Genomic DNA, 15,234 nt, shown 5'->3' with positions numbered 1-15,234 from the left:
TAAGCATATGTTCTTTTGGTTTCTATAAATTTATGAACATATTTAACGTTTGATATCTAAAACTATTGGTTTTCATTTGGATTCTGAAAAATGATGCAAGTAAATTTATTATCTCCAACATTGGGTTCTAGAAATTTTGATGTTCATTTGGTTTCATATTTGCTTTTCAAGTTGGATTTTAGGTTTTATTTAAGCTATAATTTTCGATGACATTGGATTTGGTTGAAGGTTCTGGAAGTGGTTGCTAGAGTTCACTGACAGTGGTCGTCGGAGCTGACAGACAGTTGTTGTCGGGATCTTTTTTTGGAGGAACGGAGGAAGGAAATAAGGGATTGGGATACCCATATATATATATATATATATATATATATATATATATATATATATATATATATATATATATATATATATATATATATATGCATTTGTTTATTAAATATGTTTTATGTTAAGATAAAAAAAATTAAAGAAATTTAGTATGGACATAACAGTCTTTTTTAGGTTAATCAATGACCAAACGTGCAACAAAAACAAACTGGGACCTTCCGAATTAAAAAAATAAATTAGAGACCAAACTTATCAATTACCCAAACCACATGCACTATTTGTGTAAATTTTTTTTTCTAGGTCCACCTCATAAGCCTTTGAAGCTCCCCTTAACTCAAATTGGTTTAATCCACTTGGTAGGGTCTCATAATGTCTTTAATCTTTTTTTATTTTATCCCTTATCTTAGGACAAATATGATTTTCCCATTATTATCCTTTTAACTTCATTTTGTACAATCTTTCCATCTTGTACAACGTTAACTCTTCTAAAATCCATTTTCAACATAATCACACAGGTTAGAAGAAAACTCTTCACCAAGTCTTCGGATCTTTGCCAGGTATTGATGGGCATTGGGTATAGTGACTTTCAATTTATGTGTATGTCACTAATGACCCTAACTTAAAGTTCCTAACATAATTATGATAAATTTCTATTGACTTGATCTGAAAATACTCCTCATCACTCATCCAAGAAGCATATAATATCCAAGAAGCCCTAATCTAAATATGCAAACACCCTTACTACACGTCTTTTTTCTATTATTTTTTTCAAAACGCAATAGTTGTGATTTTACTTGCCATAGATCCTTAAATGTCATTCCTAAGAATTGGTTTTTTTTCAATGAATAATATGAATAACGTTCAATTTCTCTCCCATCATCATCCTCTACAATATTATCCTCTTTCACATCAAACACAACTTACTCAAAAAATAATCATTAGATGTTCATTTCATAATCACTTCATCCTTATTGAATTTCACATCCACATTTCTGATATCATCTATGTTTATCTTCATTGTCACCATCAATACGAGACTCACTTTACTCATCTGAAATGGGATTAATCTCATCCATTAATAATACGTCTTTTTAGTTTCTTCATGCATAAAACATTCAAAGAAGGTCAAACATTCAGAATACAAGTCATTTAGAAACAGTCACTCAACAGCAACCACGTAACTAAGAGCACCAGCCCTTAACAAAAGGACGAATGCACAGTGGCTAAAATCTTAAAACATATATCGCCAAAACAGCCCCATATAGCACGAGTCTAAGCAGCGATGGAATGATCAAAGTAATGAAAAATCCCAAACAACTGCAACAATGCCAACTGTATTCTAAAAGTGCCAAATCAACAACCTTTAGCTTGAAGCCAAGTTTGTATCATTAAAAGATTTGAAACCAGTACCAAAGAATAATGAAAGTTTCTTCCTCGACAGCAAAATCGTCATCATGAGCACTATATCCACTACCCAAAACAAACCACGAATGTGTATTTGAACAAAACTACCACACCCCAACCACTGTTTATATATAAATTTGGATCGAACTGCAGTTAAATAACCACCGAGGATTACCTGTGTGATTTAATCTAACTAAATCCCTTTCAAAGTTTTTGTAGATGTAAACGTTTTAAAAAACATTGCAGATACACTAAGGTATATAATCATAAATTAAGTACTTTCTTTCTATGCATGAAAGATAATCTTCACTGCTAAAACGCTTCTTAATTCGTAATTGTGTGAATGCTTTCATCATCTTCTTACAAGCTTACAACGTGCTTACTAGGGCATATTATTTTTGAAAATTCCATCCAATTCACAGTATACTGAAAAAACACGACAGAAGATATAAATAAAAATCAATCATTAGAATAGATAGATTACAGTAACATATATCAGCATGTTGTTCTTGAACAAAATCTTATTATTACGATTTTGGCAACGTTCTCCTCTCCACGGATACTGAACAGGCTTTATAGTAGAGTTCATTACACCAAAAGAAAAAATAATTAACAGCTGAAAACAGGTATAATTCTTTCAAAGATTGTAGGGACATCAGAATGCATTGATAAGAACATAAGATCTTAGAATGCCAGAATATCAGTACCCTTTCATTTCGGCAACGTACAGCACTCAATCCACTATCATCAAGTGAATGAGAGACTCTAAATTGTTGCCTGATCAGTATACAGTAATACTATAAAGTATAAACAACTTAAATCTACTTTTCAAACAAAAAACCAATGAAAAATTGAGAGAAAAAGAAAGCCTCAGAAAGTGGATGCGAGTACTAATCAAAGGAGGCTCTCAAAGAGAACCCTTTCAGATGGTACGGACAATACATCATACATCATCGGCAGTTTATATTTACATATGAGATAAAGAGAGAAAGAGTGAGTAGAGGAAGACAGAAATATCCATCGACATGAGGAAGGTTGAAGTCGTCGGCTCTCTGAGTATCTGGTGTGCTGATGTGCTATAGATAAAAGGGATTTTTGCATCTTTATAGAGAGAACGAAACCCTAATTATACCTGTCTCGCCAAAATTACAACACCGCCCTTTACATATTTTTTAATAATATTTACAGCTGAGGTCGGCAAATTGGGTTATCGCGTTGTGTTTTTGTCTGACACGACACGACAATGTTTTATGTAACACGAACACAACACGACACAACAAAGATAACCTAATAAAAAAATTAGTTTATTTAATTAATATTTAATCATACTCACGACAATGTTTTATGTAACACGAACACAACACGACACAACAAAGATAACCTAATAAAAAAATTAGTTTATTTAATTAATATTTAATCATACATAACACGAAAAACACGATAAACACGAAAACAACGACAAATAAATGTTAATCGTGTCAATTTCGTTTCGAATTGTAAACACGAAAATGACACGACACAACATCGTGTTTTTTACACTTAACATGAACACGACACAAACACGAATTCGAATTTCAATTTCATCACAATTTTGTTTCATTTCGTGTATTTTTGTCGTGTCGTGTCAACAATTGACTCATCTATTTATAGCTTATTGCATATTTACTTGTAGCTGATATAATTTAAAATCTTGAACGATCGATTAAATTTTAGATAAAATTGTAAAAATATCCTTGTGGTATGATTTTTTGGGCTTTTAGTTGAAATCATAACTTTTTTGGCTTCCTAATTCTTTTGGAATAGTTTGTATGTAAAAATAGTCAATCCGAAAATTAAAATGACTATAATACCCTTGAGGTATTTAATTTTCATTTTTCTTTATTTTTTTTAAATTGAATATTTATTTATTTATTTTAACAATTAAAAAATAATAAATGACTGACCTCTCTCTCTCTCTCTCTCTCTCTCTGTATGTGTGTGTGTTAGATCAGGAAATCCATCAACACCTCGTTCCAAACTCTCTTTCATGATCCTTTTCCCCCGTTCCTTGCCAAAAACCCATCAACACCACCACCATCATCTCCATTGTTGTTCACCTTCATTATCACGTCACCATTAGAACCCAACTCCATGTTGCGCACCAACATACTTTACCTCCAATTGTTGCTACAGATACAAACACTTACAAAAAGAGAAAGGTTAATTTCACTTACATTTAAGATTTTTGTGTAAATACCATCAAACACGCACAAAAGACCCAAGATCTTTGTGTGAATGAGCTTTATGAGCTCGATTCACTCTAGCGAACTCTGTACGGTGTATATGAGAGGTGTGAGATTGTTTTCTCAAACGATGAAGATATAAAAGAGAGGATAGAGAGAGGGATAGCAGTGAGATTTGTGAAGCTCCAAATATCGCTTGGGTGTTGTACAACATCTTTCAACCAGCGGTTAACCCGGTCAACAAAATGAGGACCAAATGAGTGGTGGTTAGAATCTGATCAGGCACTCCAAGGCCGATCAAGTCGGTTAGAATCCTTTTCCCATTGCGTTAATTTCTCTTTGTTGTGAAAGTGAGTCACGAAGATCAACACAATCACAGCTAAACTGTACACATCAATTTTTTGTTTGATTTCTTGAGCTTTGAAATTGATTCATATTTCTGGGTAAAGATGATGAACAAATGATGACCAGAGGATCAAGGTTGATTGAAATCAACATATAAAGCAGCGTCGAGGTCAGATTGAATACGTTGAAAGATCTGATTCGCTGGAGGATGGAGGATCCATGTTGATTGAAATCGATTGGTATTTTTCCTTTTGGTCTTCTATTTTATTGTGGTTAGGTAAGTTGGAGGAGAAGAGAATGGTTCTAGTCATGATATTAAGGAAGACGAAGAGGACATTGGGAGTGAAGAGATTTGGGAAATTTAAGAGAGTGGGATGGAGGATGGATGAGTTCATCTAATTATGTATGTTTGTGTGTGAAACGAGAGAGAGAGAGAGAGAGAGAGAGAGAGAGAGAGAGAGAGATGGGTCCTTTATTATTTTTTAATTGTTAAAATAAATAATAAATATTAAATTTAAATAATAGATGATCATTGTGTTTTCAAAACTTTTGACGATTGATCTTTATTGCTAACTCTGTTAAGTTTTATCCGTTAACTGAATGACATTTTCGTCATTTCCTTTTTTTAAAATAAGAGAAACATCATAAATAGTCCCTGTGGTAGTGAAATGACGAAAATGTCATCCAATTAACTGACAAAACTTAACGAGATTAGCAATAAAGACCAATCGTCAAAAGTTTTGAAAACACAGGAACCATCTATGACGTTTTTAAACCATGATGATTAAACTTCTGGAAAAAACCATAGGGACCATTTATGTTGTTTGAAGCTTATAAATGATTAGTAAAAATATAAATATTTTCTAACAAATCTATGGTAATAAATAAATGTCATTTTTGTCAAATGTCATTTTTTTTATTAAATTTGTCACACATGTAATTTTGTGATTTTTTTAAATAAATTTAAATCAACATGTCATTTTGTAGTTTTTTTTTAATTAAATTCAATTAATATGCCACATAATACTAATATTTATATATGTAATATATTAAATACATTGAATTGAATGTGATCATAAATACAAAAAATATTATAAAAAAATATATGTAGATCATATCATTGCCTTTTTGCGAGGATTGTGATGGAGTGGATTTTCAAATGGTGTGACATTGTTGCAACTAAATTTAATGCAATGGTGGAGGTTCTTGATTTTGCAGCAGGCTAGGGAAACTGCCCAAAAAAAAAAGACGTTTGTTAATAGTCATATGCTACAGGACACTTTGGAGCATGTGGAATGCTAGAAATGATAGAGTCTTTAACAACCGACGTATTTCTCCCACAAAGGTGGCGGACATGGTAAAACGAATGATGTTCCTATGGGTTAAACATAAAAGTAAATATGGCGGGATAGCGAATTGGAACGATTGGTGTGTTGACCTGTTTCATTGTATTTAAGCTTTCCGTGGTTTCATTGTATTTGTACTTTACTTATCTAGCTTCTTGTTAGTTTTGAGCCTTATTTTCTTAATATATATTTGTCAGTTAAAAAAATTAATATATTAAATACATTGAATGTGATAATAAATGCCAAAAATCTCAGAAAAAATAAGATGAAAAAGTTTGCACAATAATTATTGTTGTATCCTCAACGGTTTATGTAAATTCATGTGTGTATGTGTGTGTGTGTGTGTGTGTGTGTATATATATATATATATATATATATATATATATATATATATGGGATGTGTAACATCCAGACTTACAGGTATATTGGTTATTTATTATTTTTGAGGACTATTGAGCTACTCGACGAGTCCAAGAGCCGACTCGCCGAGTAGGCACTGTGAAGAGAAACCCTAAATCCATGGTTTTGGGGCCTATTTAAGGTTACTTATAGCCTTATTTGCGGCTCATCAGTTGCTTGCCTTCACTGAGAGAAACCCTAATCGCCCTTTGAGCTAATATATATATATATATATATATATATATATATATATATATATAGAGAGAGAGAGAGAGAGAGAGTGTGTGTGTGTGTGTGAGTTAATATTGAGTATTTTGGTGCATCTTTGGAAGAGAAGAGAAGGATTTTAAGCAAGGAGCAAAAGGAGGCTGTTATATCTGTTGTTATTCATTCAAGAGCTCCTGTTAAAGGTATAAAGTTTATACCTTTCTCATTAGTTTGGGTAGATATCATATTATTTGGAGTTTAGGGCTTCTTTTTCTAATTAATATTGGGACTTTGAGTTTTTTAGACACGTATAGTGATTTGGACATCAGATATGGACCTTGTGAGGTCCCTAGAGTCCAAAGGTCCCTACTTTATTCATCCATAATAGAGCATTGAGTGAAAAACCCTTAATAGAGCATGTTTTTGGCATTTCAAGCCCTAAGTGCCATGCATGAACGTAAAGCTTGTGACTTTACATGATAAGCAAGCCTGTAAATCTTAGATCTAGAGTATGAGAGGGTTTCCTACCTTGAAATCATTTGTTTAAGACTTGGGTCTGAATGGACTCGCCGCGTTGATGAGCCGACTCGACGAGTTAGTTAGGGTTTGTCCTGATGAGCTTGCCATGCTATTGCGCGGTGAGTTAGGGTTTAACTCGACGAGCTAGATGTAACATCCCGTTATTTTCTGTATTGTAGAAGTCAACACAAGTCAATTTCCGTCAAATAAAAATCAAACTTAATAATTTATTATTTTAATAAAGTTAAAATAATTATATTTGAAACATTAAAAACACTTGGTAAAAGTATTGTAAAAACATCAAAATCCAAAGACCTCTTAGTCGTAAGCCTTCGCTATTCCTTCTTCTTCTTTCTTCTACTCGGACCGCAAACGACTCGCAGGCCGCAAACCACCTCGGAACCGTAAACCTCTTTGGGCTGCAAACGGTTTGCAGTTGCACACTTCGGATCACCTCGGGAAAAGGAACCTTATCACTTTGGGTTTCGTTCTCAGCTGCAAACCGCCTTCGGGCCGTGATCATGCTTCGGTCGTGAACTCCCTCAAACCGTAATCTCGCACCTATATATATATATATATATATATATATATATATATATATATATATATATGCGAAGTCATCACTTTTCTCTCATTGTTCTCTTTTGACCGCAAACTCTAGGCTTCTCTGTCAAAATCTTCAACCGCAAGTACCTTTCTCTCTCAACTATTATCCTTCAAATCTTTGAATCTTTTTAGAACATTGCTAGGATCATCAAGGTGTTCATCATTTCATAAAGATAATGGAGATTTCTCGACCGTAAACGCTTGAATCATCTTAAATCTTCAAGATCATAGGGCCGTAAACTCAAGAACGTCAAGTGTTATGGGCTGTGAACCCCCAGCTGGTCGTGAACAACTAGCAACCTTCAAACTTTGCTTCTAACACTCTTATTTGTAAGTTAAACTTGCAAAGTAGTTCGATTCCTTATTGTATTTGTGATTATATTCATTAAAAATATACATATATTGCATGAAATGCTTATAGGACTCGGAATATAACTCGTGGGAATAACATCCTAAATCAAACCTCGAATCGAATCACTCACAAAAGGTAAGTTCATACCTCTACATTTTTATGATTTTTAACTGTTTTAAGGGGGGAATACAAGTGAAACATAATGAAATTGTTTTAATATCTCAAAAGATTTTTAAAATGTTTTTAGTATTTTTAAATTGTTATAATTGTCAAAAGTTACATATTTATATTTGTGTAAATTATATAATTTGGATTCAGAAGATTTAGAATATGTAATTTGACCCCATTTCCCGTTCCTTGTTTGGTTGTGGGCTTGGGGTAAAGTTATGTAATCGAAGATCTAATTAATCACAATTATATAAATATTACATTTATATAAATATTAAATGGTTTTCAAACTGTTTGATACTACATGGGTACAAACAGAGAATTTCATGAAATAGCAGTACTACAGATTCATAACGGAAAACAAACAACTAAACTATAATAGGTATAGTTTAGAGGACTCATTCATTGGTTTCAAGTTTCAAAGTACATAATGAGAAAACAGATATAGTACATAACGGAAAACAAATAGAGGACAATTGTTAGAAAACAAACAAATTGCCTTATTGATAACAAACATATAAACTATACTCTATACAATTTATGAAACTTACTCACAATGCATTTATTACAAAGTAACTTTTCATTGTTCTACGCGTAATCATCAATATGTCAATTGTGAGACCACCTTCATGTACTTTTCTAAGTACCAACCAAGTCCTGAAATTAGAACCAGAGCCTCTTGGAGAGAGAGCACGACACTTGTATATAGATCTGTATGGGACTGACAGTCCTACACCTGAACTGCAAGCTACAGTTAGGCAAGCATGCATGGGGTGACATATGTCTTACCATTTACGAAGGCTGAAGAACGTCGTGTTCAAGCAATCACAGGTCATCTAGTATGGTTATAATAACTCACAATGTGGTATTGAACAAAATGATTAGTGTATGAATAAGTAACACTTCACATAGTTTTATTTACATTATTTTACAAGTATAAACACATATTACTATTTCAATACAAAGAAAACATAATTTTTATGGTTTTATGAGAACTAAACTATATTTTACAAAATCATAGTACATAAAGTATCACACATTTTGCTTATAGAATAACATAACATAAAATATAGGATTTTCTGGGAAAAACATGTTTACTTTATCAATAAACAAGAAAACAGATTTCAGTTGCAAACATACTTATGAACTCACCAACTTAATTGTTCACACATTTTCAAAAACTACTTGTATTCTCAGGGAAACATTAATATAGGTACAACCACAACTTTTGAGAAGACGGAGATCTATAAACTCATGTCTTTTAGACTTGTACTTTTGGGTTCATATACATTATGTTTTGATCACAAATGTAAAACTTATAACTTTGTAAACACGATGGTCGTTGTTGTACTTTGATTGCTATTATGCATTGTTGTGATACTATACATGAAGTCCTCCACCCTCAAATGTTTCTGCCGTTCTGGTTTGGAGGTGTGACACTGTACCTTCACGAGACTTCTAAGGAGCGAGTGGACTTGACAAGTCACAAGAGTGCACTCGGCGAATCAGGTCGAACCTGGACTGTTGACTTGAGTTTGACTTCTATTGACTTTAGGGTTTGGACAACCTTTGGTGTATTTGAGTATGAGTAGAGTATTAATTAGAGATAATTATCGTGTGTGTTAGGCAGAGGATAATTCGAGATTTTCGTTTAGTATACTTTTATTTGCCAGCTTACGAGGTGAGTCTTCTCACTATACTTACCATGAGTGGTATCCTTGTATGAATGAGATGTCTTATGTGCTTATCTATGAACCGTGATACTTTGCATTTTATATTTTTGGTTTATGCTTATTGTTATGAACTTATTGAATTAGGGCCGGAGGGTCCACCCGAGTTGTGGGACCAGAGGGTCTCCACTGGAACACATTGACCGGAGGGTCATATTGAATTAGCCTCGAGTGGCTAATGTGATGTGTGTGGTATTTTGAGAAACTTAATAAGATTTGTGCTTACCATGTTATGTGTTATGTGTTTCAGGTACTTCCAATGATCACGGGAAGGCGCCGGTCTGATTGTACACACATCAGCAATTGAGTTATGATTTAGAGGATCCTGGAGTGTTAAAATATGAACAATTTTTGTTATGAAATGTGATGATTTGACATTATGAAATTTTGTGATTTATTATTGAGATAAATGTGTTATTTTAAATTGAAAATTTTGGTTTGATATTTTAAGTCGTTACAAGTTGTTATTAGAGCCTTGGTTTGAGGGATTCAGATGCACTTACGGATGTGTTTGGACTCAAAATGAGAATTTGAGAAGAATTTTCAAAAGAAAAGGATTTTTCCAAAACTAGAAAGAGTTTTAAGAGAAAACAAGTTAAAGCAATGTATACAATCAGCCAGAGCCCAAACGGTGATTTTCCAAAATACCCTTACTTTTGTGTTATAAGATATTTATGAGATATTTTATTAGAATTGCATGTTATAGGGCTAGAGTTGCCTGATTTGTGATGCCTTAGCCTAGGGAATGCTTTTGATCAGTGTTATCTGTTATTTTCTTGAGTATGTGTTGAGTTCTGAGTAGGGAGATAATCTAGGAAGAGATACTTAGATGAGCTTAATAGGGGTCTACTGAGAGAGTAGTCTACGATTTGTGAGATATAGAGTATTTGTGAACTAGAATCCTAGGAGGAGGACTTGGGGAGACTACAGGTGGGGTGTGGAAGGTAGTATTGGGCCCGTACTACTGAAAACACCCGATCTGTATGCAATCTAAGTAAGAATCCTTAGGATGCTAAGGAGCAAGTAGGGATGAGTAGTCGAGTGTGAGTATGCTCGAGTGAGTCTCTAATGATCTTGTGTTGTGTTTCAGAGACATCATGGTAGGTACGCGTCACACCCAGGGAGTAATGGAGTTAGCGATGATGAGATTCGCAGGATGATTCACGTCGAGGTGGCCGCAACCATACGAGAGGCTATTCCGGAGATGTTTGGGTCTATTAAGACCACTTTGATCAAGACGTTCAACGAGCGATATGCTGCAGTTTCTGAGGCTGCTGCTGCTGCAGCCACCACAACTGTCGCTGCTACCATGCCACAGGGAGGTGATTCGTTGATGTACCAGGAGTTCAGCAACACGAAGCCACCAGAGTTTGATGGGACATAGGATCTGATTGCTACGATGAGAAGGATTTCTGATATCGAGGGGTGTTTCTACACTTGTTAATGCCTAGAGCATTTAAGGGTACGGTTCACGCTGAACCAGCTTCGCTTGGGAGCGAAGGACTAGTGGAAGTTTGTGATGACCACTTTTACTCCTACTGAGCATGCTGCAGTGAATTGAGAGAGGTTCACTATAACAACCAAAAATACGACCCAAAATTTTCTTTTTGAAAATCATAATAAACCATAAATCATCCAAAATCAAAAGGGGAAAACATGTATCATGTGTAACAAAACATTATCCCAAAATATTGTGACAAAACATATGATAAAATATCAGAGTCTCAAAAATCCCAGACCGAATACTATGGTGTGTGTGCCATGCGGTCACCCCGAGCTCTTCCCTTTGCTACCGGAAGTACCGGAAACCAAATGTGAAACTATAAGCTTGAAGCTTAGTGAGCTCCCCCAAACTACCCCATACCATACAATGACATATATAACACATACTGGGCCTTGCCTACTGCATCGGGCCCCGCTCGACATCGGACCGAAGTCTGGCATAACTTGGGTCCCACCCACTGCATCGGGCCCCGCCCGGCATCGGACCGAAGTCCGGAATAACTTAGGCCCCGTCCACTGCATCGGGCCCCACCCGACATAGGACCGAAGCCCGAAATAAACTGAACATAACATATACATATAACATAATTACATAAACTGCATCGGGCTTGGCCGACATCGAATCAGAGTCCGGAACATATAACACATAGCACAAACATGCATGAATCACAAAGACACCAAGCATACATAACTACTTCTCTGGACCACCCCGACATCGGACCACAATCCGGAGCTACTATCATCTAAACGGGCCCACATTGTGAGTGTAGACCCGTTCTTACTGGAAGGAAACTCACCTCGCGTGACTGATTGCTGAAACACCGAGTGGGAAATATCTGACTGCTGCTCCGGCGACTCTCCGACTATAATTTCCACAATGACACTTAGTCAAAAACTGATAACTATTCTTAGGGTAAAATAACCATCTTACCCCTGGCTAAAGTCAACATCATGGTCAAAGTCAACTTCCAGTTGACCCGACTCGCCGAGTTGGTCCACCAACTCGTTGAGTCCCTGTCCTTTCTTCTGCCCCCAACCCCGACTCTACTCGTAGAGTCTAGCAAGAACTCGACAAGTTCTCCTTCAATCAATATCGGGACAATCTTCAACGGACTCGCCGAGTCTATCCTTGAACTCGACGAGTTCATCTCCATCATATGAGGGTGTCTATTCTGTGACTCACCGAGTTGTATGAACAACTCGTCGAGTCCGTCTTCATAGGTTGGGAGATTTCCTAGGACTCGCTGAGTGTGTTCATCCACTCGCTGAGTCCAATGGTTTCTAGGTCCATAACTACGTTTATTTTGTTGAGACCCTCCTATGGACACCTCTGGATACTGTATGGACTTAACTAGGTCCCTTCGAATCAGAAAAGGTTCGGGAACCAAAGCCCTGACTCGCCGAGTCCCAAAATCGACTCGTCGAGTCGACGGATGTTCATGCTCATAACTTAATTTCTGTTGTGCTAATCTCATCCAAAGGGTATATATGGGCTCCTAAGGCCGATATAACATGTAAAGTCATGAAATTTACGTCCATACATGGGACTCTTAAGCTTAAAGGACCAAAAATGGAGTTTATTACATGCATGGGGTTCTCATGGCCATAAAGATGGCACCTTAATGCCATTAAAACCCTCCAAGGTTCCAGATCTGAAGCTTCTACCCTACATGACAACCTAAAATCCGAAATGACATGGAAACTCCCCCAAAGATACCAAGGCTCAATCCCCAATTTAGATCTAATACATAGGAGGCCAAGATAGCGGCTATATACCTCAAATACACTGGAAATGCAACAAAACTCGGAATCCACTAACTTACTCCTTGATTCACCAAACTTCCATTCCTTCTTCTAGCTTCAAATCAAGATGCAAAGGCACAATATAGCTCAAAGATGCTCATAATTGATTAGGGTTTCGTTGACAGGACTTGGGGATGATCTAGGTTGGGGTGAAAGCCTCATAAGTTGTTTAAATATTATGCAAACCCTCCAATTTAGGGTTTCACCCAGACAACTCCTACTCGCCGATTCGGCCTTCCGACTCGTCGAGTAGGTCACTTAATCCCCCGACCCGGAGTCGATCCAACTCGACGAGTTGGGCCTTCAACTCGTCGAGTCTAAGGGTAAATATGAAGTTGCTTTGAATTTAAATGCGTACCTGAGACCGGGTGTTACAATTCTCTCCCACTTGACTTAGACTTCATCCTCGAAGTCTGCTGTCTCTAAAAACAACTCGGGGTAGTGCTCCCTCATATCATCCTCGGGCTCCCACGTCCACTCCGACTCCTTGCGATGCTACCACTGCACCCTTACTAACTCTACCCTCTTTGTAACAACGTAAACTTTTAAAACAATTTTTCATTTTTCAAACACCATAAAACTCATATAATATTCTCAAAATCTCATGTTTATCAAATGTCATCACAATAAAACATATCCCAGAATCTCAAAAACATAATCTCCTGCTAGTATGTACAAATCATGGCGGCGCCTTCCCGTGATCCTCGGTAGTACCTGAAACACATATCACATAACACGGTAAGCATAAATGCTTAGTGAGTTCCCCAAATTACCACATACAACACATAAGCCACTCAAGGCTATAACTCGGTAAGACCCTCCGGTCAATATGTCTCAGTGGGACCCTCCATTCCCGTAGCTCGTTGGACCCTCCGGTCCGGTCTAGCTCGTTGGACCCTCTGGTCCGGTCTAATTCGTTGGACCCTTCGGTCCGGTCTGGTTGAGGACCCTCTGGCCTCGTTAGTCGTTGGACCCTCCGGTCCGGTCTAATATCATATAACATACATAAATCACAATACACATAATCTCAAGCAAGCACATAACATATAAGACCCTCTGGTCTGCACATAGATACCACTCTAGGTATTGTATAGTGAGAAGACTCACCTCGAGTAACTCGGATAATCTCGAACTCGAAATACTGATCTAGCCTCCACCTAATAACATAAAATAATTACCTCTAATTAATAACGGCTCTTAAAGGCTAGACTAGTCCTTTCCTATATTCACTCAGTAGGGTGAAAGACCATTTTACCCCTCCAATGGTCCAAAAGTCCAATTGTTGACCAAACCCTCAAATTCAACGAAAGTCAACAGTAGGGAGTACGCGACGCGTACTGGCTCTGTACGTGGGGCGTACCCCGAAGCTATCCAGAATCGGGGAACTCGACCCCTACGTTGAGCGTACTAGGATTACGCCCAACGTAAGTCCCAGTTTCACACTCCTCGGTTAATACATAAGCTTAAATTCCAGATCTAGTCACTCTAATGCCCCTTAACCCATAAAGTCGAAGCCTTTAAGCCTTTGCATGGATGTAAAGGTCACCAATCACTCCAAACATACCACTTCCTTCCTTAAGAGACTCATAACTCATGCATGGTCATTTCTTAATGACCAAGATTAGATTTTTATGGCTCTATAACACAAAATAAGCTAACAAGGGACAGATCTCTAATTCTAGGGGATTATCGATCCACTCATAAAGCCATCAACTTTGGGGACAAAAACCCTAAAACACCCCACACATAAACACAAACAAAAGAGTAAGAAAGCTTGAAGCTTTTTACCTCCAAATGAAGCTTCTCTCACTGCTAAGATCATATCCAAGTGCTTGGGCTCTTACTCCTTCTTCTCCAAAGCTTCCTTTCCACTTCTAATGCTCAATAACACACCAACAAGCTCTCAAGGGCACTCTCTTGCTACAAGAATGAGGATTAGGGTTTTGGGGAGGATAAGTCTCTGGAAATGGTGGCCAACAAGGGGGCCATAATGCTCTTTAAATAGGGGGCTCATTTAAATTAGGGTTTCATTATGGGCCTGGTATGCCCCGTGTACACCTTGGTACGCCCGGTGTACTAGGCGGACCTCCGCGATCAAACACGTGCACGAGTACGCTAGGCGTACACTCTAGTACGCCCCGCGTACCCGTCTCCCACTCTTCTCTTATCTTTATCAAGGACCAATATGGACAATTGCTCAAATATTAGGTTTCACAAGGTATACCTGAGTTTCTGGATGTTATAATTCTCCCCCACTAGAATTAGACTTCGCCCCCGAAGTCATGCTCCGCAAACAGCTCTGG

General features: G+C 36.9%; 1 long non-coding RNA gene and 1 other non-coding gene across 2 annotated transcripts; both read right to left on the bottom strand.

Annotated features, from left to right (window-relative positions):
- Window positions 1-1,459: 1,459 nt before the first annotated feature.
- On the bottom strand, window positions 1,460-2,855 carry LOC145103280 (uncharacterized). The gene is made up of 2 exons (XR_013706412.1): window positions 2,263-2,855; window positions 1,460-2,157 (listed from the first exon to the last, which is right to left on the bottom strand). It is a non-coding gene; the product is annotated as an uncharacterized LOC145103280 (long non-coding RNA).
- Window positions 2,597-2,690, bottom strand: LOC145049129 (small nucleolar RNA snoR117). Its single transcript, XR_013683243.1, has one exon. It is a non-coding gene; the product is annotated as a small nucleolar RNA snoR117 (small nucleolar RNA).
- Window positions 2,856-15,234: the final 12,379 nt, after the last annotated feature.

Source organism: Lactuca serriola, chromosome 4, assembly GCF_051521515.1.
Source record: "Lactuca serriola cultivar US96UC23 chromosome 4, Lser_US96UC23_V15, whole genome shotgun sequence".
NCBI classification, from domain to species: domain Eukaryota; kingdom Viridiplantae; phylum Streptophyta; class Magnoliopsida; order Asterales; family Asteraceae; genus Lactuca; species Lactuca serriola.
This window is presented reverse-complemented; position numbering and strand designations above follow the sequence as displayed.